Source organism: Cryptomeria japonica, unplaced genomic scaffold (genome assembly GCF_030272615.1).
Source record: "Cryptomeria japonica unplaced genomic scaffold, Sugi_1.0 HiC_scaffold_161, whole genome shotgun sequence".
Taxonomy (NCBI): domain Eukaryota; kingdom Viridiplantae; phylum Streptophyta; class Pinopsida; order Cupressales; family Cupressaceae; genus Cryptomeria; species Cryptomeria japonica.
The window spans coordinates 125001-147500 of record NW_026728983.1 but is presented as its reverse complement, the minus strand read 5'-3'; the positions used below and the strand labels follow the sequence as shown (position 1 = coordinate 147500).

Sequence of the window (22500 nt, the reverse complement as noted above, 5' to 3'; positions counted from 1 at the left end):
CCAGAGATCGGACTGCTACGATTTACCCCAACAATCATCGTGCCACTCTTCGCAGAGAGGTGATAGACGCCAACGAGCCCGCGCATAGCAATCGAGGTGTAAAAAGGGCGTTGAAGGCAGGAAGCCTGGACGAAAGAGGCTACGAGGTCACCTCGAAGCGGTCTAAGAATCGGGCGCACTTGGGGCGACTACCAGTGCCAACCCCTTATCCCGCGGTGCGTCCGACACACAGAAATTTCCAAGGCGGCCAAGGAGCCTCCCCGCATAGCAATCGGGGTGTGAGGTTACGGATGCAGCATTGATAGCAATCGAGGTGTGAGGCGAAGGATGCAGAAGTGAGAGCCGAGGGATGTAGCAGAGATAGCAATCGGGGTGTGTGATGCAGAAGAGATAGCAATCGAGGTGTGCGGTGGGAAGGGCCCAGCAGCCAGAATGCATGAAGCGACGGATGAAGCAGTGATGACAACCGGGCTGTGAGGAGAGGAGGGATGCAGCCAAGAAAGCAATCAGGGCTCGAGGCAAGGGATGCATCAAGGATAGCAATCATGTTGTGAGGCGAGATTCCAAAGGCTAAACGTGAGAGGCTGCAGGGTCGACTCAGAGAGGTCTATGCATGTGAGAGGCTGAAAGCAAGGTCGACTCGGAGCGGTCTATGCATCGGGCGCGCTTGGGGCGACTACCAGTGCCAACCCCTTATCCCGCGACGCGTCCGACAAAGAGAACGTTCCAAGGCGGCAGAGGAGGTTACCAGCCGAAGGATGCAGTAGCAATAACAGGTATAGTTCCGCGGCGGCCGAGAAGACTCACCGCATAGGAATCGGGATGCGAGGCGAGGGATGCGGCGGGAAGGCCCCGACGGCTAAACGGAAGAGGCTGCAGGGCCGCCTCGGAATGGTCCAAGCATCGGATGCGATTGGGACGACTACCAGTGCCAACCCCTTATCCCGCGATGCGTCCGATACACAGATAGTTCCAAGGCGGCCGAGGAGCCTCACCGCATATCAATCGGGGTGCGAGGCGAGGGATGGGGCGGGAAGGCCCCAACGGCTAGACGGAAGAGGCTTCAGGGCCACCTCGGAATGGTCCAAGCATCGGACGCGCTTGGGGCGACTGCCAGTGCCAACCCCTTATCCCGCGATGCGTCCGATACACAGATGGTTCCAAGGCGGCCGAGGAGCCTCACCGCATAGCAATCGGGGGTGCGAGGCGAGGGATGGGGCGGGAAGGCCCCAACGGCTAGACGGAAGAGGCTTCAGGGCCGCCTAGGAATGGTCCAAGCATCGGACACGCTTGGGGCGACTACCAGTGACAGCCCCCTATCCCGCGATGCGTCCGATACGAAGATGGTTCCAAGGCGGCCGAGGAGCCTCACCGCATAGCAATCGGGGTGCGAGGTGGGGGATGCGGCGAGATGGCCCCAACGGCTAGACGGAAGAGGCCACAGGGCCGCGTCGGAATAGTCCAAGCATCGGACGCGCTTGGGGCGACTACCAGTGACAACCCCTTATCCCGCGATGCGTCCGATACGAAGATAGTTCCAAGGCGGCCGAGGAGCCTCACCGCATAGCAATCGGGGTGCGAGGTGGGGGATGCGGCGAGATGGCCCCAACGGCTAGACGGAAGAGGCTGCAGGGCCGCCTCGGAATAGTCCAAGCATCGGACGCGCTTGGGGCCACTACCAGTGACAACCCCTTATCCCGCAATGCGTCCGATACGAAGATAGTTCCAAGGCGGCCGAAGAGCCTCACCGCATAGCAATCGGGGTGCGAGGTGGGGGATGCGGCGAGATGGCCCCAACGGCTAGACGGAAGAGGCCACAGGGCCGCCTCGGAATAGTCCAAGCATCGGACGCGCTTGGGGCGACTACCAGTGACAACCCCTTATCCCGCGATGCGTCCGATACGAAGATAGTTCCCAGGCGGCCGAGGAGCCTCACCGCATAGCAATCGGGGTGCGAGGCGAGGGATGCGGCGAGATGGCCCCAAAGGCTAGACGGAAGAGGCTGCAGGGCTGCCTCGGAATAGTCCAAGCATCGGACGCGCTTGGGGCGACTACCACTGCCAACCCCTTATCCCGCGATGCGTCCGATACACAGATAGTTCCGAGGCGGCCGAGGAGGTGGGGGATGCAGCGAGATGGCCCCAACGGCTAGACGGAAGAGGCTGCAGGGCCGCCTCGGAATAGTCCAAGCATCGGACGCGCTTGGGGCGACTACCAGTGACAACCCCTTATCCCGCGATGCGTCCGATACACAGATAGTTCCGAGGCGGCCAAGGAGCCTCACCGCATAGCAATCGTGGTGCGAGGTGGGGGATGCGGCGAGATGGCCCCAACGGCTAGACGGAAGAGGCTGCAGGGCCGCCTCGGAATGGTCCAAGCATCGGATGCGCTTGGGGCGACTACCACTGCCAACCCCTTATCCCGCGATGCGTCCGATACACAGATAGTTCCAAGGCGGCCGAGGAGCCTCACAGCATAGCAATCAGGGTGCGAGGCGAGGGATGCGGCGAGAAAGCCCCAACGGCTAGAGGGAAGAGGCTTCAGGTCCGCCTCGGAATGGTCCAAGCATCGGACGCGCTTGGGGCGACTACCAGTGACAACCCCTTATCCCGCGACGCGTCCGATACACAGATAGTTCCAAGGCGGCCGAGGAGCCTCACCGCATAGCAATCGGGGTGCGAGGCGAGGGATGCGGCGAGAAGGACCCAACGGCTACACGGAAGAGGCTTCGGGGCCGCCTCGGAATGGTCCAAGCATCGGACGCGCTTGGGGCGACTACCAGTGACAACCCCTTATCCCGCGACGCGTCCGATACACAGATAGTTCCGAGGCGGCCGAGGAGCCTCACCGCATAGCAATCGGGGTGCGAGGCGAGGGATGCGGCGAGAAGGACCCAACGGCTACACGGAAGAGGCTTCGGGGCCGCCTCGGAATGGTCCAAGCATCGGACGCGCTTGGGGCGACTACCAGTGACAACCCCTTATCCCGCGACGCGTCCGATACACAGATAGTTCCAAGGCGGCCGAGGAGCCTCACCGCATAGCAATCGGGGTGCGAGGCGAGGGATGCGGCGAGAAGGACCCAACGGCTAGACGGAAGAGGCTTCGGGTCCGCCTCGGAATGGTCCAAGCATCGGACGCGCTTGGGGCGACTACCAGTGACAACCCCTTATCCCGCGACGCGTCCGATACACAGATAGTTCCAAGGCGGCCGAGGAGCCTCACCGCATAGCAATCGGGGTGCGAGGCGAGGGATGCGGCGAGAAGGACCCAACGGCTAGACGGAAGAGGCTTCGGGTCCGCCTCGGAATGGTCCAAGCATCGGACGCGCTTGGGGCGACTACCAGTGACAACCCCTTATCCCGCGACGCGTCCGATACACAGATAGTTCCAAGGCGGCCGAGGAGCCTCACCGCATAGCAATCGGGGTGCGAGGCGAGGGATGCGGCGAGAAGGACCCAACGGCTAGACGGAAGAGGCTTCGGGTCCGCCTCGGAATGGTCCAAGCATCGGACGCGCTTGGGGCGACTACCAGTGACAACCCCTTATCCCGCGACGCGTCCGATACACAGATAGTTCCGAGGCGGCCGAGGAGCCTCACCGCATAGCAATCGGGGTGCGAGGCGAAGGATGCGGCGAGAAGGACCCAACGGCTAGACGGAAGAGGCTTCGGGTCCGCCTCGGAATGGTCTAAGCATCGGACGCGCTTGGGGCGACTACCAGTGACAACCCCTTATCCCGCGACGCGTCCGATACACAGATAGTTCCAAGGCGGCCGAGGAGCCTCACCGCATAGCAATCGGGGTGCGAGGCGAGGGATGCGGCGAGAAGGACCCAACGGCTAGACGGAAGAGGCTTCAGGGCCGCCTCGGAATGGTCCAAGCATCGAACGCGCTTGGGGCGACTACCAGTGACAACCCCTTATCCCGCGACGCGTCCGATACACAGATAGTTCCGAGGCGGCCGAGGAGCCTCACCGCATAGCAATCGGGGTGCGAGGCGAGGGATGCGGCGAGAAGGACCCAACGGCTAGACGGAAGAGGCTTCAGGGCCGCCTCGGAATGGTCCAAGCATCGGACGCGCTTGGGGCGACTACCAGTGACAACCCCTTATCCCGCGACGCGTCCGATACACAGATAGTTCCGAGGCGGCCGAGGAGCCTCACCGCATAGCAATCGGGGTGCGAGGCGAGGGATGCGGCGAGAAGGACCCAACGGCTAGACGGAAGAGGCTTCAGGGCCGCCTCGGAATGGTCCAAGCATCGGACGCGCTTGGGGCGACTACCAATGACAACCCCTTATCCCGCGACGCGTCCGATACACAGATAGTTCCGAGGCGGCCGAGGAGCCTCACCGCATAGCAATCGGGGTGCGAGGCGAGGGATGCGGCGAGAAGGACCCAACGGCTAGACGGAAGAGGCTTCAGGGCCGCCTCGGAATGGTCCAAGCATCGGACGCGCTTGGGGCGACTACCAGTGACAACCCCTTATCCCGCGACGCGTCCGATACACAGATAGTTCCGAGGCGGCCGAGGAGCCTCACCGCATAGCAATCGGGGTGCGAGGCGAGGGATGCGGCGAGAAGGACCCAACGGCTAGACGGAAGAGGCTTCAGGGCCGCCTCGGAATGGTCCAAGCATCGGACGCGCTTGGGGCGACTACCGTTGCCAACCCCTTATCCCGCGATGCGTCTGATACACAGATAGTTCCGAGGCGGCCGAGGAGCCTCACCGCATAGCAATCGGGTTGCGAGGCAGATTATTGGGAAGGGAACCCCCTGGGATGCGGCTCAAGCAGTGCCCAAAGGGACTGGAATGCGGAATCACATCGAGAGACCCAAATGCTATACGAGGGCTCAAATCGAATTATCGATTTGGCCACGACATGGACGCATCGGAACGACTACCTTTGCCGAACCACTCGCAATTGCATCCATACCGAAACCAATAGACATTTCCGTTAGAGCCCTCGCATAGCATTCGGGAATCTCGCATGCCCCTCTAAATCGACCAATGCTGGCGCTCAATGAAAATCCGAGCGCTACCACCGTTCGAGCGCCAGCATTGGTCGAGTTAGAGGGGCACGGGGGAGAATGCTCCAGTCAACACCTCCCCTATATAAGTTATTTGTCCGATTCTCGCACAACCGTAGTCTGCCTCGTCGAATCAAACAACGGTCCCAGATTCCGACTTCCGTTCCGTAGAGACCCAAAAGCTAGATGGAGGCTCGCAAGAAAGAGAGTCGGCGCATAGCAATCGGGTTTCTCGAACGTTTAGGGACCGAGCTCACTTGCGGATAGGGCAAAATCCGCCAAGCAACCCAAAAGCTAGACGGGGGCTCGAATCGAATCGCCTAGGCGGCCACAACAACGACGTGTTGGATCGACTACCAGTGCCAAACCATTCAGCAAGACTAGTCTGTGTCGAGGCCGGATAGAGATTCTCAGAGAGCGCCCGCATAGCATTTAGGAGACCTGCCGCGTCCCTCACACTCGACAAATGGTGGTGCACGTTTATAAATCCGAGCGATCCCAACCCTTTCAAGCACCAACATCGGTCGAGATAGAGGGGCACGGAGGGGGCTGCGTGAGACAACACAGTCCCCTATATAAGTTATTTGTCCGATTCTCACACATCCGAAGAATGGTCATCAAATCGGACAACAGCCCAAACTTCCGACTTCCGTCCCAGAAAGCCCAAGAGCTATCTAAAACGTTCATGGCCGGAACTCGATCGCGGCTATACCAGTCCGCCAAGCAACCCAAAAGCTAGACTGGAGCTCTAGTCGAATCACCTCTGTGGCCATTGCAAGGACGTGTTGGAGCGACTACCATTGCCGAACCATTCCGCAGGTCGAGTCCATACCAAGGCCGCATAGAGATTCACGATGAGCTCCTGCATAGCAATCAGGAGACTTGCCGTGTCCATCACAATCGATAAATCCTGGTGCAAGATTTTTGCATCCGAGCGCTCCAACCAGTCGAGCACCAGCATCAATCGACATAAACGGGCACGGGGGGAGGATGCTCGAGAACACTACCTCCCCTATATAAGTTATTTGTCCGATTCTCAAGCAGCCGAAGTCTGGTCATCGAATCGGGTCAAAGACCACAACTTCCGACTTTACCCACAATGCAAGTCATCGAATCGAACATCGGCCCCCGAGTCGGACTCCATGCGTATGTCAGGTCATCGGACCCAAATTCCGCCTTCCTGCGCATGGCGGGCCATCAATATCAACTCGGTCATCGGACCCAAACTCCGCCTTTTTGCGTATGGCACGCCTTCAAATCGGTCATCGGACCCAAATTCCGCCTTCCTGTGCATGGCGGGCCATCAACATCAACTCGGTCATCGGACCCAAATTCCGCCTTTCTGCGCATGGCACGCCATCAACTCGGTCATCGGACCCAAATTCCGCCTTCCTGCGCATGGCAGGTCATCGGACACAAATTCAGACCTCGCCAATATGCCTACGTATCGAATCGGTCATCGGACCCAACTTCCGACTTCATCCATACTGTAGGGTCTTTGAGGTTGGCGCGGTGCGCTCAACCCAGGGAGTCGACCCATCGAAGCATACACCTCCCCTATATAAGCTATTTGTCCGATTCCCACACCTGTGTAGTTTGCACCTCTGACCAGGACATCGACCCCAACTTCCGAACTCGACTGCAACGACGGCACCAGCGCCTTGGTGCGCACCTTGCGACGCACAGTCCCAACATTCGCCTTCCTGCACATGGCAGGTCATCGGACCCAAATTCCGACCTCGCGAGTATGCCTACATATCGAATCGGTCATCGGACCCAACTTCCGACTTCATCCATACCGTAGGGTCTTTGAGGTTGGCGCGGTGCGCTCAACCCGGGGAGTCGACCCAACGAAGCATACACCTCCCCTATATAAGCTATTTGTCCGATTCCCACACCTGTGTAGTTTGCACCTCCGATCAAGACATCGACCCCAACTTCCGAACTCGCCTCCAACGACCGAACCAGCGCCTTGGTGCGCACCTTGCAACGCACAGTGCCAACATTCGCCTTCCTGCACGTGGCAGGTCATCGGACCCAAATTCCGACCTCGCGAGTATGCCTACATATCGAATCGGTCATCGGACCCAACTTCCGACTTCATCCATACCGTAGGGTCTTTGAGGTTGGCGCGGTGCGCTCAACCCGGGGAGTCGACCCAACGAAGCATACACCTCCCCTATATAAGCTATTTGTCCGATTCCCACACCTGTGTAGCTTGCACCTCCGATCAGGACATCGACCCCAACTTCCGAACTCGACTAAAAAGACCGCACCAGCGCCTTGGTGTGCACCTTGCAACGCACAGTGTCAACATTCGCCTTCCTGCACATGGCAGGTCATCGGACCCAAATTCCGACCTCATGAGCATACCTACTAATCGAATTGGTCATCGGACCCAACTTCCGACTTCATCCATACCGTAGGGTCTTTGAGGTTGGCGCGGTGCGCTCAACCTGGGGAGTCGACCCATCGAAGCATACACCTCCCCTATATAAGCTATTTGTCCGATTCCGACACCTGTGTAGTTTGCACCTCCGCTCAGGACATCGACCCCAACTTCCGAACTCGCCTGCAACGACCGAACCAGCGCCTTGGTGCGCACCAAAAGTGCGCACTTTTGAAGGGCACTTTTGTGCGCTCCAAAGGTGCGCACTTTTGGAGGGCACTTTTCTGCGCTCCAAAGGTGCGCACTTTTGGAGGGCACTTTTTGGAGGGCACTTTTCTGCGCTCCAAAGGTGCGCACTTTTGGAGGGCACTTTTTGGAGGGCACTTTTCTGCGCTCCAAAGGTGCGCACTTTTGGAGGGCACTTTTTGGAGGGCACTTTTCTGCGCTCCAAAGGTGCGCACTTTTGGAGGGCACTTTTTGGAGGGCACTTTTCTGCGCTCCAAAGGTGCGCACTTTTGGAGGGCACTTTTTGGAGGGCACTTTTCTGCGCTCCAAAGGTGCGCACTTTTGGAGGGCACTTTTCTGCGCTCCAAAGGTGCGCACTTTTGGAGGGCACTTTTTGGAGGGCACTTTTCTGCGCTCCAAAGGTGCGCACTTTTGGAGGGCACTTTTTGGAGGGCACTTTTCTGCGCTCCAAAGGTGCGCACTTTTGGAGGGCACTTTTTGGAGGGCACTTTTCTGCGCTCCAAAGGTGCGCACTTTTGGAGGGCACTTTTGTGCACTCCAAAGGTGCGCACTTTTGGAGGGCACTTTTCCTGTGCTCCAAAGGTGCACACCTAGGTGAGCACCTTCGACCACACCTTGTAGCACACCAAACTCTGACTTTCGACTTCATCCGCAATGCAGGGTCTTTGAGGTTGGCGCAATGCGCACAACCAGGGGAGTCGACCCATCAAACCCAACACCTCCCCTATATAAGCTATTTGTCTGATTCTCATACATGCGTAGCCTGCAGGAGCAATTAGGACATCGACCCCAACTTTCGGCTTCTAAACGAAAACAAGGTCTTTGAGGTTGGTGTAATGCGAACAACTAGGGGAGTCAACCCATCAAACCCAACACCTCCCCTATATAAGCTATTTGTCTGATTCTCATACATGTGTAGTCTACAGGAGCAATTAGGACATCGACCCCAACTTTTGACTTCTTAACGAAAACAAGGTCTTTGAGGTTGACGTAATGCGCACAACCAGGGGAGTCGACCCATCAAACCCAACACCTCCCCTATATAAGCTATTTGTCCGATTCTCATACATGTGTAGCCTGCAGGAGCCATTAGGACATTGACCCCAACTTTTGACTTCTTAACGAAAACAAGGTCTTTGAGGTTGGCGTAATGCGCACAACCAAGGGAGTTGACCCATCAAACCCAACACCTCCCCTATATAAGCTATTTGTCTGATTCTCATACATGTGTAGCCTGCAACAACGATTAGGACATCCACCCCAACTTCTGAATTCGTCTGCGTTGACCGCACCAAAGGTGCACGCCTTGGTGCTCACCAAAATCCGACTTCCGACTTCTTCTGCTATGCGGGGTCTTTGAGGTTGGCGCAGTGCGCACAACCAGGGGAGTCAACCCACCGAATGCAACACCTCCCCTATATAAGCTATTTGTCTGATTCTCATACATGCGTAGACTGCAGCAATGATTAGGACATCCACCCCAACTTTTGACTTCTTAAACAAGACAGGGTCTTTGAAGTTGGTGCAGTGCACACAACCAGGGGAGTCGACCCATCAAACGCAACACCTCCCCTATATAAAGCTATTTGTCCGATTCTCATACGTGTAGTCTACAGCAGCGATTAGGACATCGACCCCAACTTCCGAATTCGTTTGCATTGACCGCACCAAAGGTGCACGCCTTGGTGTGCACCCTGGAGTGCACTTTGGTGCTCACCTCGGTGCACACTTTGGTGTGCACCTCGGTGTGCACCAAAGGTGCGCACCTTGGAGCGCACCAAAGGTGTACACTTTGGAGCGCACCACATAGGGTCTTTGAGAGGTTGGCGCAGTGCGCACACCAAGGTGGGTGTTGAGGTGCGTGCCGAGGTGGGTGGGTGCTAGGGTGCGCTCCATGGTGGGTGCCAGGGTGGGTGCGTGCTAGGGTGGATTCCAAAGAGGGTCATAGGGTGGGTGCCAAGGTGGGTTGGTGATATAGTGGGTTCAAAGGTGGGTACTAGGGTGGGTTCCAAGGTGGGTCACAAGTTGGGTGCCAGGATGCGTGGGTGTTAGGTTGGGTGCCAAGGTGGGCTCCTGCGTGGGTGGGTGCTAGGGTGGGTTTCAAGGTGGACGCGAGGGCGGGTGCCAAGGTGGGTAACAAGTTGGGTGTTAGGATGGGTGAGTGCTAGAGTGGGTGCCAAGGTGGGTGGGTGCTAAGGTGGATGCCAAGGTGGTTCACAGGGTGGGTGGGTTCTAGGGTGAGTTCCAAGGTGGGTCACAGGTTCAGTGCTAGGGTGGGTGTCAAGGCGGGTGTCGAGGTGCCTGGGTGCTAGGGTGTGGATGCCAATGTGGGTCATAGGGTGGGTACTAGGGTGGGCTGCAATGTGGGTGCCAAGGTGGGTAACATGCTCGGTGGGTTCTAAATTGGGTGCCAGGGTGGGTGTGCACCCACCTTGCCCGAGGTGGGTGCCAAGGTGCCAGTGTGGGTGGGTGCTAAGGTGGATGCCAAGGTGGGTGAGAAGGTGGGTGATAGGTTGAGTGGTAGGATGGGTGGGTGCCAAGATGGGTCACAGGGTGGGTGCAAGGGTGGGTAGGTGCTAGGGTTGGTGTCAGGGTGGGTGGGTGCTAGGTTGGGTTCCAAGGTGGGTGCGAGGGTGAGTGTCAAGGTGGGTCACAGGTTAGGTGCTAGGATGGGTGAGTGCTAGGGTGCAAAGGTGCCAGGGTGGGTGCTAGGATGGGTCGATGCTAGGGTGAGTGGCAAGGTGGGTCCACAAGTGTCAAGGTGGGTGCCGAGGTGGGTGCCAAGTCGGCGACTGCTATGGTGGATGCCAAGGTGGGTCACGGGGTGGGTGCCAAGTTGCTAGGTTGGGTTCCAAGGTGGGTGCCAACGTGGGTGCTAGGGTGCGTGGGTTAAAGGGTGTGTCACAACGTGGGTGCCAGGATGGGTGCGCACCCACACTGGCCAAGACGGGTGCGGGTGCAAGGTTGGGTTCCAAGCCCGGTCACAGGCTGGGTGCTAGGATGGGTGGGTGCCAAGGTGGGCACCAGGGTGGGTGCACCCACCCTGGCCAAGGTGGGTCACGGGGTGGGTCCTAGGGTGGGTAACGGGGTGGGTACTAAGGTGCGTGCCAAGGTGGGTCATAGGGTGGGTGCCAAGGTGGGCACCAGGGTGGGTGTGCACCAACCCTAGCCAGGGTAGGTCACGGGGTGGTTGTCGGGGTGGGCGTCAAGGAGCCAAGGTGGGTGGCAAGTAGCCAAGTTGCGTGCCAAGGTGGGTGTCGGGGTGGGTGCCAAGGATCCAAGGTGGGTGCCAAGGAACCAAGGTGGGTGTCTGGGTGGGTGCCGAGGTGGGAGCCAGGGTGGGTCCCAAGGTGAGTGCAAAGGTGGGTGCCAGGGTCAAGGTGAGTGCCAATGTGGGTTCCAAGGTGCCAGGGTCAGGGTGAGTGCCAATGTGGGTTCAAAGGTGCTAAGTTGGGTGCGAGGTTGGGTGCGAGGGTGGGTGGGTGCCAAGGTGTGCTAGGTGGAAGCCCGGGTGGGTCGGCATCCCATGGGTGTCGAGTTGGGTGCCTGATGGGTGCTTCTTGTCAAGTTTTAGTCGTCGGGACTCATTTCGAGCCTTAGAGGTCGTTTCTTGTCCGGTTGCCCTGTCTTCGACCTGGGAACCCAATTTTGGTCCTCGGGTCCCATTTTTTTTTGTCTCGCATCCCACTTTTGGCCTGTGGCCTTTTCGGGGTCGATTCTCGTTTTGGGCATCAGAGCATGTTTCTTCTCCTAAAACCCAATATTTGTTTATTAAGTCTCGGAACACATTTTTGTTCTCGTGGACCCATCATGGGTCTTGGAACGCATTTGTGGTCCTTGGGTCCCATTTTGCATCCCGAAACTTGTGTTTTGGTGCTTGATCCCTATTTTGGGTGCCCACCTTGCACCAAGTGCGCACCCGGGGCAAACCGAGCGCCTTGGTGCACCGGGGCAAGATCGAGCGTGCACCCGAGGCGCCCCGAACATGCACCAAGGTGCACTCGGCCCACATGTGAGCGCAGGTCGTTGCGCCCGAGGTGGTGTGTGGGCACCGCGTTGCAGACGGGACACTGCACGCACACGACGCCCCCTCCAGGTGCACGCACGTAGGCCGGGCCGGGTGCACACCCGACGCCCTAGCAAGGTGCGCGCACCCGGGCAGGGCTCACACTTGGCGAACGGGGCGCACTTCGCGAGGGAGGGTGTGCACCTCGACGGGGGTGGGTGGCCGGGGTGGATTCGCACGTGGGTCGCGGTTTGCTAAGTACACACTGCGACAAGCTCATAACGGGTGCGATCATACCAGCGTTAGTGCACCGGATCCCATCAGAACTCCGCAGTTAAGCGCGCTTGGGCCGGAGTAGTACTGGGATGGGTGACCTCCCGGGAAGTCCCGGTGTTGCACCCTTTTTTAGTTTTTCGCCGGGCGTCGCAATGCTATTTGAATAAACCTTTTGCCCGTTTGCGTTCTCGTCGGGGCCGGGCCGGGCCGGGGTGCGCTGCCCGCACTACCGCGCGCGCGGGGGCGACACCGAGCGCGCACCCGAGGCGCCCCGAGCACACAGGCCACGGTGCAACCCGGGCGTTGTGCGCGCACCCCGGTGCGCCCGAGGTGCTGCGCGCGCACCCAGGTGAAATCGGTGTGCACCTCGGCCAGTGCGCGCTCGGTCGAGTCGCGCACGTTGGCCAAGGTGCACGGTGATGTTTCTTACTCTAAGGTTCCGCACCAGACGCCCGGGACAGGTGAGCGAAGCTGGGCGGGGCCGGGTGCGCGGCCGGGGCAGGTGCACGCAGCTGGAGAGAGCTTTGGAGCACACTTCGGAGCGCACCAATGATGCGCTCCATTCAAAAGTTTCCTGAAAAGGCAAAAAAAGTTGAGATTATAGAATTTCCCACTTGAGAGATTGTAAAAAAAAAAAATTTAAAATGAAGGAAACGCGGGTGCCAAGGTGTGCGCAGCCCAGCCAAGGTGTGCGCACCAAGGCGCCCACCCTGGCGAAGGTGCACGCAAGGTGCGCACCCGAGGCAAACCGGACAATTAACCCAACTTTCGACTTCGCGCGCACCTTGGAGCGCACTTCGGAGCGCTCCTTGGTGCGCACCAATCTTGGGCACCTCGGAGTGCACCATGGCGCCCACCAAGGTGCGCACCCGGGGCAAACCGAGCTCCGACTTCGTGCGCACCTTGGAGCGCACGAAAGGTGCGCACCATGGCGCCCACCAAGGTGCGCAGCCCAGCCAAGGCGTGCGCATCAAGGTGCGCACCCTGGCGAAGGTGCGCACCCGGGGCAAACCGAGCTCCGACTTCGTGCGCACCTTGGAGCGCACAAAAGGTGCGCAACCCAGCCAAGGTGTGCGCACCCCGGTCAAACCGAGCTCCGAATCGTGCGCACCAGAGGTGCACGCCATCGTGCGCACCTTGGAGCACACTTCGGAGCCCTCCTTGGTGCGCGCCGATGTTGCGCACCTCGGAGCGCACCCGGGGAAAACAATGCAATTAACCCGACTTTCGACTTCGTGGGCACCTCGGAGCGCTCTCGGGTTCGCACCTCGGAGCACACCGAGGTGCGCACCTTTGATGCGCTGCCTTCACCAATTTCCAGAAAAGGCAAGAAAACATTGAGAAGGTGTGCGCACCGAGGTGCCCACCCTGGCGAAGGTGCACGCGAGGTGCGCACCCGGGGCAAACCGGGCTCCGACTTCGTGCACGCCGCACCTTGGAGCACACTTCGGAGCGCTCCTTGGTGCGCACCAGGGCGCGCAACCCAGCCGAGGTGCCCACCCCGGCGAAGGTGCACGCGAGGTGCGCACCCGGGGCAAACCGGGCTCCGACTTCGTGCACGCCATGGTGCCCACCGCGGCGAAGGTGCACGCGAGGTGCGCACCCGGGGCAAACCGGGCTCCGACTTCGTGCACGCCGCACCTTGGAGCACACTTCGGAGCGCTCCTTGGTGCGCACCATGGTGCCCACCAGGGCGCGCAACCCCGCCGAAGGTGCACGCGAGGTGCGCACCCGGGGCAAACCGGGCTCCGACTTCGTGCACGCCGCACCTTGGAGCACACTTCGGAGCGCTCCTTGGTGCGCACCATGGTGCCCACCAGGGCGCGCAACCCCGCCGAAGGTGCACGCGAGGTGCGCACCCGGGGCAAACCGGGCTCCGACTTCGTGCACGCCATGGTGCGCACCGCGGCGAAGGTGCGCACCCGGGGCAAACCGGGCTCCGACTTCGTGCACGCCGCACCTTGGAGCACACTTCGGAGCGCTCCTTGGTGCGCACCAGGGCGCGCAACCCAGCCGAGGTGCCCACCCCGGCGAAGGTGCACGCGAGGTGCGTACCCGGGGCAAACCGGGCTCCGACTTCGTGCACGCCGCACCTTGGAGCACACTTCGGAGCGCTCCTTGGTGCGCACCATGGTGCCCACCAGGCCGCGCAACCCAGCCAAGGTGTGCGCACCAAGGTGCACGCGAGGTGCGCACCCGGGGCAAACCGGGGTCCGACTTCGTGCACGCCGCACCTTGGAGCACACATCGGGGCGCTCCCGGGTTCGCACCGGCGTTGCGCACCGTGGTGGGCACCTCGGAGCACACCAAGGTGGGCAGCGAGGTGCGCACCTTTGATGCGATGCCTTCACTAATTTCCATAAAAGGCAAAAAAAAAACGAGATTTTAAAATTTCCGTTTTGAAAGATAGTGAGAAAAAGGGAATGCTGGTGCCATCTTGAGCCCGCCCTGGTGCGCAGCCCAGCCAAGGTGTGCGCACCAAGGTGCCCACCCTGGCGAAGGTGCGCGCCCGGGCAATTAACCCAACTTCCAACTTCGCGCGCGCCAGGGTGGGAGCGCACCCAACAACCGGGCCTGGGAAGAGCCAATGCGAGAAACCCCACCAAACGCTCTGACAAAAAAAGAGGGGGCGCTCCAGTAACCCCGCTTCGGAGCGCACCCTGGGCAAACCCAGCCAAGGTGCCCACCCCGGCCAAGGTGCAGGCGAGGTGCGCACCCGGGGCAAACCGGGCTCCGACAACGTGCACGCCGCACCTTGGAGCACACTTCGTAGCGCTCCCGGGTGCGCACCTCAGAGCACACCAAGGTGGGCAGCGAGGTGCGCACCTTTGATGCGCTGCCTTCACTAATTTCCAGAAAAGGCAAAAAAAAAAGGAGATTTTAAAATTTCCGTTTTGAAAGATAGTGAAAAAAACGGAACGCGCGTGCCATCTTGAGCCCGCCCTGGTGCGCAGCCCAGGTAAGGTGGCCACCCTGGCAAAGGTGCGCACCCGGGCAATTAACCCTACTTCCGACTTCGTGCGCGCCAGGGTGGCAACCGGGCCTCGGAAGAGCCAATGCGAGAAACCCCACCAAACGCTCCGACAAAAAAAGAGGCGGCGCTCCAATAACCCCGCTTCGGAGCGCAGCCGGGGCAAACCCAGCCAAGGTGCCCACCCCGACGAAGGTGCACGCGAGGTGCGCACCCGGGGCAAACCGGGCTCCGACAACGTGCACGCAGCACCTTGGAGCACACTTCGAAGCACTCCCGGGTGCCCACCGGCGTTGCGCACCGTGGTGGGCAGCGAGGTGCGCACCTTTGATGCGCTGCCTTCACTAATTTCCAGAAAAAGGCAAAAAAAAATGAGATTTTAAAATTTCCGTTTTGAAAGATAGTGAAAAAAAAGGAACGCGGGTGCCATCTTGAGCCCGCCCTGGTGCGCAGCCCAGGCAAGGCATGCGCACCAAGGTGCCCACCCGAGGTGCACACCCGGGGCAAACCGGGCTCCGACTTCGTGCAGGCCGCACCTTGGAGCACACTTCGGAGCGCTCCTTGGTGCGCACCATGGTGCCCACCAGGGCGCGCAACCCAGCCAAGGTCTGCACACCAAGGTGCCCACCCCGGCGAAGGTGCACGCGAGGTGCGCACCCGGGGCAAACCGGGCTCCGACTTCGTGCACGCCATGGTGCCCACCGCGGCGAAGGTGCACGCGAGGTGCGCACCCGGGGCAAACCGGGCTCCGACTTCGTGCACGCCGCACCTTGGAGCACACTTCGGAGCGCTCCTTGGTGCGCACCATGGTGCCCACCAGGGCGCGCAACCCAGCCAAGGTGTGCGCACCAAGGTGCACGCGAGGTGCGCACCCGGGGCAAACCGGGGTCCGACTTCGTGCACGCCGCACCTTGGAGCACACATCGGAGCGCTCCCAGGTTCGCACCAGCGTTGCGCACCTTTGATGCGCTGCCTTCACTAATTTCCAGAAAAGGCAAAAAAAAACGATATTTTAAAATTTCCGTTCTGAAAGATAGTGAAAAAAACGGAACGCGGGTGCCATCTTGAGCCCTTCCTGGTGCGCAGCCCAGGCAAGTTGTGCGCACCAAGGTGCCCACCCTGGCGGAGGTGCGCGCCCGGGGCAAACCGGGCTCCGACTTCGTGCACTGCATGGTGCCCACCAAGGCGCGCAACCCAGCCAAGGTGCCCACCGCAGCGAAGGTGCACGCGAGGTGCACACCCGGGGCAAACCGGGCTCCGACTTCGTGCACGCCGCACCTTGGAGCACACTTCAGAGCGCTCCTTGGTGCGCACCAGGGCGCGCAACCCAGCCGAGGTGCCCACCCCGGCGAAGGTGCACGCGAGGTGCGCACCCGGGGCAAACCGGGCTCCGACTTCGTGCACGCCATGGTGCCCACCGCGGCGAAGGTGCGCACCCGGGGCAAACCGGGCTCCGACTTCGTGCACGCCGCACCTTGGAGCACACTTCGGAGCGCTCCTTGGTGCGCACCATGGTGCCCACCAGGCCGCGCAACCCAGCCAAGGTGTGCGCACCAAGGTGCACGCGAGGTGCGCACCCGGGGCAAACCGGGGTCCGACTTCGTGCACGCCGCACCTTGGAGCACACATCGGGGCGCTCCCGGGTTCGCACCGGCGTTGCGCACCGTGGTGGGCACCTCGGAGCACACCAAGGTGGGCAGCGAGGTGCGCACCTTTGATGCGATGCCTTCACTAATTTCCATAAAAGGCAAAAAAAAAACGAGATTTTAAAATTTCCGTTTTGAAAGATAGTGAGAAAAAGGGAATGCTGGTGCCATCTTGAGCCCGCCCTGGTGCGCAGCCCAGCCAAGGTTTGCGCACCAAGGTGCCCACCCTGGCGAAGGTGCGCGCCCGGGCAATTAACCCAACTTCCAACTTCGCGCGCGCCAGGGTGGGAGCGCACCCAACAACCGGGCCTGGGAAGAGCCAATGCGAGAAACCCCACCAAACTCTCTGACAAAAAAAGAGGGGGCGCTCCAGTAACCCCGCTTCGGAGCGCACCCTGGGCAAACCCAGCCAAGGTGCCCACCCCGGCCAAGGTGCAGGCGAGGTGCGCACCCGGGGCAAACCGGGCTCCGACAACGTGCACGCCGCACCTTGGAGCACACTTCGTAGCGCTCCCGGGTGCGCACCTCAGAGCACACCAAGGTGGGCAGCGAGGTGCGCACCTTTGATGCGCTGCCTTCACTAATTTCCAGAAAAGGCAAAAAAAAAAGGAGATTTTAAAATTTCCGTTTTGAAAGATAGTGAAAAAAACGGAACGCGCGTGCCATCTTGAGCCCGCCCTGGTGCGCAGCCCAGGTAAGGTGCCACCCTGGCAAAGGTGCGCACCCGGGCAATTAACCCTACTTCCGACTTCGTGCGCGCCAGGGTGGTAACCGGGCCTCGGAAGAGCCAATGCGAGAAACCCCACCAAACGCTCCGACAAAAAAAGAGGCGGCGCTCCAATAACCCCGCTTCGGAGCGCAGCCGGGGCAAACCAAGCCAAGGTGCCCACCCCGACGAAGGTGCACGCGAGGTGCGCACCCGGGGCAAACCGGGCTCCGACAACGTGCACGCAGCACCTTGGAGCACACTTCGAAGCACTCCCGGGTGCCCACCGGCGTTGCGCACCGTGGTGGGCAGCGAGGTGCGCACCTTTGATGCGCTGCCTTCACTAATTTCCAGAAAAAGGCAAAAAAAAATGAGATTTTAAAATTTCCGTTTTGAAAGATAGTGAAAAAAAAGGAACGCGGGTGCCATCTTGAGCCCGCCCTGGTGCGCAGCCCAGGCAAGGCATGCGCACCAAGGTGCCCACCCGAGGTGCACACCCGGGGCAAACCGGGCTCCGACTTCGTGCAGGCCGCACCTTGGAGCACACTTCGGAGCGCTCCTTGGTGCGCACCATGGTGCCCACCAGGGCGCACCCGAGGCAAACCGGGCTCCGACTTCGTGCACGCCGCACCTTGGAGCACACATCGGAGCGCTCCCAGGTTCGCACCAGCGTTGCGCACCTTTGATGCGCTGCCTTCACTAATTTCCAGAAAAGGCAAAAAAAAATGATATTTTAAAATTTCCGTTCTGAAAGATAGTGAAAAAAACGGAACGCGGGTGCCATCTTGAGCCCTTCCTGATGCGCAGCCCAGGCAAGTTGTGCGCACCAAGGTGCCCACCCTGGCGGAGGTGCGCGCCCGGGGCAAACCGGGCTCCGACTTCGTGCACTGCATGGTGCCCACCAAGGCGCGCAACCCAGCCAAGGTGCCCACCGCAGCGAAGGTGCACGCGAGGTGCGCACCCGAGGTGCACACCCGGGGCAAACCGGGCTCCGACTTCGTGCACGCCGCACCTTGGAGCACACTTCAGAGCGCTCCTTGGTACGCACCAGGGCGCGCAACCCAGCCAAGGTGCTCACCCCGGCGAAGGTGCACGCGAGGTGCGCACCCGGGGCAAACCGGGCTCGGACTTCGTGCACGCCGCACCTTGGAGCACACATCGGAGCGCTCCCGGGTTCGCACCAGCATTGCGCACCTTTGATGCGCTGCCTTCACTAATTTCCAGAAAAGGCAAAAAAAAGAAAAAAATGAGATTTTAAAATTTCCGTTTTGAAAGATAGTGAAAAAAACGGAACGCGGGTGCCATCTTGAGCCCGCCCTGGTGTGCAGCCCAGGCAAGTTGTGCGCACCAAGGCACCCACCCTGGCCAAGGTGGGTCACGGGGTGGGTCCTAGGGTGGGTAACGGGGTGGGTACTAAGGTGCGTGCCAAGGTGGGTCATAGGGTGGGTGCCAAGGTGGGCACCAGGGTGGGTGTGCACCAACCCTAGCCAGGGTAGGTCACGGGGTGGTTGTCGGGGTGGGCGTCAAGGAGCCAAGGTGGGTGGCAAGTAGCCAAGTTGCGTGCCAAGGTGGGTGTCGGGGTGGGTGCCAAGGATCCAAGGTGGGTGCCAAGGAACCAAGGTGGGTGTCTGGGTGGGTGCCGAGGTGGGAGCCAGGGTGGGTCCCAAGGTGAGTGCAAAGGTGGGTGCCAGGGTCAAGGTGAGTGCCAATGTGGGTTCCAAGGTGCCAGGGTCAGGGTGAGTGCCAATGTGGGTTCAAAGGTGCTAAGTTGGGTGCGAGGTTGGGTGCGAGGGTGGGTGGGTGCCAAGGTGTGCTAGGTGGAAGCCCGGGTGGGTCGGCATCCCATGGGTGTCGAGTTGGGTGCCTGATGGGTGCTTCTTGTCAAGTTTTAGTCGTCGGGACTCATTTCGAGCCTTAGAGGTCGTTTCTTGTCCGGTTGCCCTGTCTTCGACCTGGGAACCCAATTTTGGTCCTCGGGTCCCATTTTTTTTTGTCTCGCATCCCACTTTTGGCCTGTGGCCTTTTCGGGGTCGATTCTCGTTTTGGGCATCAGAGCATGTTTCTTCTCCTAAAACCCAATATTTGTTTATTAAGTCTCGGAACACATTTTTGTTCTCGTGGACCCATCATGGGTCTTGGAACGCATTTGTGGTCCTTGGGTCCCATTTTGCATCCCGAAACTTGTGTTTTGGTGCTTGATCCCTATTTTGGGTGCCCACCTTGCACCAAGTGCGCACCCGGGGCAAACCGAGCGCCTTGGTGCACCGGGGCAAGATCGAGCGTGCACCCGAGGCGCCCCGAACATGCACCAAGGTGCACTCGGCCCACATGTGAGCGCAGGTCGTTGCGCCCGAGGTGGTGTGTGGGCACCGCGTTGCAGACGGGACACTGCACGCACACGACGCCCCCTCCAGGTGCACGCACGTAGGCCGGGCCGGGTGCACACCCGACGCCCTAGCAAGGTGCGCGCACCCGGGCAGGGCTCACACTTGGCGAACGGGGCGCACTTCGCGAGGGAGGGTGTGCACCTCGACGGGGGTGGGTGGCCGGGGTGGATTCGCACGTGGGTCGCGGTTTGCTAAGTACACACTGCGACAAGCTCATAACGGGTGCGATCATACCAGCGTTAGTGCACCGGATCCCATCAGAACTCCGCAGTTAAGCGCGCTTGGGCCGGAGTAGTACTGGGATGGGTGACCTCCCGGGAAGTCCCGGTGTTGCACCCTTTTTTAGTTTTTCGCCGGGCGTCGCAATGCTATTTGAATAAACCTTTTGCCCGTTTGCGTTCTCGTCGGGGCCGGGCCGGGCCGGGGTGCGCTGCCCGCACTACCGCGCGCGCGGGGGGCGACACCGAGCGCGCACCCGAGGCGCCCCGAGCACACAGGCCACGGTGCAACCCGGGCGTTGTGCGCACACCCCGGTGCGCCCGAGGTGCTGCGCGCGCACCCAGGTGAAATCGGTGTGCACCTCGGCCAGTGCGCGCTCGGTCGAGTCGCGCACGTTGGCCAAGGTGCACGGTGATGTTTCTTACTCTAAGGTTCCGCACCAGACGCCCGGGACAGGTGAGCGAAGCTGGGCGGGGCCGGGTGCGCGGCCGGGGCAGGTGCACGCAGCTGGAGAGAGCTTTGGAGCACACTTCGGAGCGCACCAATGATGCGCTCCATTCAAAAGTTTCCTGAAAAGGCAAAAAAAGTTGAGATTATAGAATTTCCCACTTGAGAGATTGTAAAAAAAAAAAATTTAAAATGAAGGAAACGCGGGTGCCAAGGTGTGCGCAGCCCAGCCAAGGTGTGCGCACCAAGGCGCCCACCCTGGCGAAGGTGCACGCAAGGTGCGCACCCGAGGCAAACCGGACAATTAACCCAACTTTCGACTTCGCGCGCACCTTGGAGCGCACTTCGGAGCGCTCCTTGGTGCGCACCAATCTTGGGCACCTCGGAGTGCACCATGGCGCCCACCAAGGTGCGCACCCGGGGCAAACCGAGCTCCGACTTCGTGCGCACCTTGGAGCGCACGAAAGGTGCGCACCATGGCGCCCACCAAGGTGCGCAGCCCAGCCAAGGCGTGCGCATCAAGGTGCGCACCCTGGCGAAGGTGCGCACCCGGGGCAAACCGAGCTCCGACTTCGTGCGCACCTTGGAGCGCACAAAAGGTGCGCAACCCAGCCAAGGTGTGCGCACCCCGGTCAAACCGAGCTCCGAATCGTGCGCACCAGAGGTGCACGCCATCGTGCGCACCTTGGAGCACACTTCGGAGCCCTCCTTGGTGCGCGCCGATGTTGCGCACCTCGGAGCGCACCCGGGGAAAACAATGCAATTAACCCGACTTTCGACTTCGTGGGCACCTCGGAGCGCTCTCGGGTTCGCACCTCGGAGCACACCGAGGTGCGCACCTTTGATGCGCTGCCTTCACCAATTTCCAGAAAAGGCAAGAAAACATTGAGAAGGTGTGCGCACCGAGGTGCCCACCCTGGCGAAGGTGCACGCGAGGTGCGCACCCGGGGCAAACCGGGCTCCGACTTCGTGCACGCCGCACCTTGGAGCACACTTCGGAGCGCTCCTTGGTGCGCACCAGGGCGCGCAACCCAGCCGAGGTGCCCACCCCGGCGAAGGTGCACGCGAGGTGCGCACCCGGGGCAAACCGGGCTCCGACTTCGTGCACGCCATGGTGCCCACCGCGGCGAAGGTGCACGCGAGGTGCGCACCCGGGGCAAACCGGGCTCCGACTTCGTGCACGCCGCACCTTGGAGCACACTTCGGAGCGCTCCTTGGTGCGCACCATGGTGCCCACCAGGGCGCGCAACCCCGCCGAAGGTGCACGCGAGGTGCGCACCCGGGGCAAACCGGGCTCCGACTTCGTGCACGCCGCACCTTGGAGCACACTTCGGAGCGCTCCTTGGTGCGCACCATGGTGCCCACCAGGGCGCGCAACCCCGCCGAAGGTGCACGCGAGGTGCGCACCCGGGGCAAACCGGGCTCCGACTTCGTGCACGCCATGGTGCGCACCGCGGCGAAGGTGCGCACCCGGGGCAAACCGGGCTCCGACTTCGTGCACGCCGCACCTTGGAGCACACTTCGGAGCGCTCCTTGGTGCGCACCAGGGCGCGCAACCCAGCCGAGGTGCCCACCCCGGCGAAGGTGCACGCGAGGTGCGTACCCGGGGCAAACCGGGCTCCGACTTCGTGCACGCCGCACCTTGGAGCACACTTCGGAGCGCTCCTTGGTGCGCACCATGGTGCCCACCAGGCCGCGCAACCCAGCCAAGGTGTGCGCACCAAGGTGCACGCGAGGTGCGCACCCGGGGCAAACCGGGGTCCGACTTCGTGCACGCCGCACCTTGGAGCACACATCGGGGCGCTCCCGGGTTCGCACCGGCGTTGCGCACCGTGGTGGGCACCTCGGAGCACACCAAGGTGGGCAGCGAGGTGCGCACCTTTGATGCGATGCCTTCACTAATTTCCATAAAAGGCAAAAAAAAAACGAGATTTTAAAATTTCCGTTTTGAAAGATAGTGAGAAAAAGGGAATGCTGGTGCCATCTTGAGCCCGCCCTGGTGCGCAGCCCAGCCAAGGTGTGCGCACCAAGGTGCCCACCCTGGCGAAGGTGCGCGCCCGGGCAATTAACCCAACTTCCAACTTCGCGCGCGCCAGGGTGGGAGCGCACCCAACAACCGGGCCTGGGAAGAGCCAATGCGAGAAACCCCACCAAACGCTCTGACAAAAAAAGAGGGGG

The 22500-nt window shown here is 60.8% G+C and overlaps 2 non-coding genes across 2 annotated transcripts; both read left to right on the top strand.

The window, feature by feature from the left end:
• Positions 1 to 11953: 11953 nt before the first annotated feature.
• Positions 11954 to 12072, top strand: LOC131866980 (5S ribosomal RNA). Its single transcript, XR_009365578.1, has one exon. It is a non-coding gene; the product is annotated as a 5S ribosomal RNA (ribosomal RNA).
• A 7804-nt stretch (positions 12073 to 19876) lies between these two features.
• On the top strand, positions 19877 to 19995 carry LOC131866979 (5S ribosomal RNA). Its single transcript, XR_009365577.1, has one exon. It is a non-coding gene; the product is annotated as a 5S ribosomal RNA (ribosomal RNA).
• Positions 19996 to 22500: the final 2505 nt, after the last annotated feature.